Source organism: Micropterus dolomieu, linkage group LG06, assembly GCF_021292245.1.
Source record: "Micropterus dolomieu isolate WLL.071019.BEF.003 ecotype Adirondacks linkage group LG06, ASM2129224v1, whole genome shotgun sequence".
NCBI lineage: Eukaryota > Metazoa > Chordata > Actinopteri > Centrarchiformes > Centrarchidae > Micropterus > Micropterus dolomieu.
In genome coordinates this window covers 27,697,569-27,699,241 of record NC_060155.1, presented here as the reverse complement: position 1 = coordinate 27,699,241, position 1,673 = coordinate 27,697,569, and the positions used below count along the sequence as shown (strand labels likewise).

Below are 1,673 nucleotides of genomic sequence, written 5' to 3'. Positions count from 1 at the left end.
ACTCATTTGGCAGATGCTTTTATCCAAAGCGACTTACATTTGAGGAACAACATACAAGCATCAACAGAGCATCAACTACAGATCTACAACTGACAATAAATACTAGTAAGAGCTCAACAAAAAGTGCAATCAATACAAGATTATTGTAGGGGATAGAAGAAGAAGAGCACAGTGTGTTTTGGGACCCCTCTAGTCTTCCCAGGCTTTCATCCTGCTCGACTCCGAAGCATCAGTCAACCTGGGCTGAAGTGGTGGTCCGTGGCTTTAAGAGAGGCTCGGATGGGGCTGCCTCTCCTCCGCACATCGGCCTCTCCAACTGCTATGGAGCCTTGTCTAACGACACTCCGGTCCATCCAGCAGATGCACCTGCGGCTTCGAGTCTCCCTGATACGGATCTCTTTTGGTGCACAGTGCCTGCCGACACTGTTGCATCTCCTCCACCGGCTACATCTCCTGCACTGGGCCGCCGGTCTGCCGCCGGACCTGATTTTAAATCCAGTATCTTCCAGTATCTTCAAGCTAGATGCTGAGAAGCTTGAGTAAAGATAAATCAACGTTGTAATCCTAATAACTAAAGTAGGGATGCACCTAAAAGAAAATTCTTGGCCGAAACTAAAAACCGACAAAGATGAAACCAAGGCCAAAAACCGAAACACCGAAAGAAATTATGCCAATTATTAGTACCATTGCATTTATGGCTATGACTGTGTACTAACTTTACTAAGTTTCAAAGAATAAATCAATTACAAATTATGCTAATATTTATTTAACAAATTGCAACAATGCACAGTATAAAATAAAATGCAAACTAAAATGTTTAACTTGACCCCACTCATGTGTACATTAAATAATAATGTACAGGCCTACTGGCCTGCATAAAGGTTTTAAAATTAAATGTTCTCTCATAAAACAAAGTGCATTTAGGTCAAGTGCATTTTAAATTTTTCTCTGTAGGACTACTACAAGAAAGTGCATTCAGAACAAGTGCAACAAAGACTGACATAGCCCATATGTTAACTGTAGAACTTTAACAACAACAAATGCACCAAGAATTGCAGATGTGCAAAGTGGATTATAAATATTTAAACACTAGACAAGCCCATTCTACTTCTTGAGGTAAAGTGGCAGGTTTTTCTTGATGAAGAGTAGCTTCTCTGCTTTATCACACTGTTCCTCTTCTCATCGAGAACATGAGCTGCTGCACTGAACAGTCTCTCGCTCTCGTCAGTGCTTGTGCACGGAGCAGACAAGTACTTGGGTGCCATCTTTGCCAGGTCAGGAAAGCGGGCGTGATTACTCTGCGCTATATGCAGCCAAGACTCGCTTTTCTGCAAAGAGGCTTTGCAACATGTAAAAAGTGCTGTTCCACCGCATACTCACGTCTTGCTGCAACCGTTTTATTGGTGTTCCAAACTGATCTTGCATAGACTGCAAGCGGGAATAGGCCAGCTGAGAATGTGTGTGGCCAACAATTCTTCTGCCTATAGCCAGTACTTCTTTTTCTACACTTTTTTAAGAGTGGCTTAATGACTGCAGTTTTCAGGGCCTGTGGGAAAAAACCTGAGAGTTTTAACTTTTGTGTGCACGCAGATAGCACTCTCAAAGAAAACACAGGAATGATCAGAGAGAGCAACATCAGTCACCACAACCTTGGAAATGTCCAGACCCTTGGA

At 42.6% G+C, this 1,673-nt stretch overlaps 1 protein-coding gene across 9 annotated transcripts in view; it reads left to right on the top strand.

Moving 5' to 3' along the window:
• pdca (phosducin a) overlaps positions 1-1,673 on the top strand; it is a 19,317-nt gene that overhangs the window by 3,399 nt on the left and 14,245 nt on the right. The window lies entirely within an intron of this gene.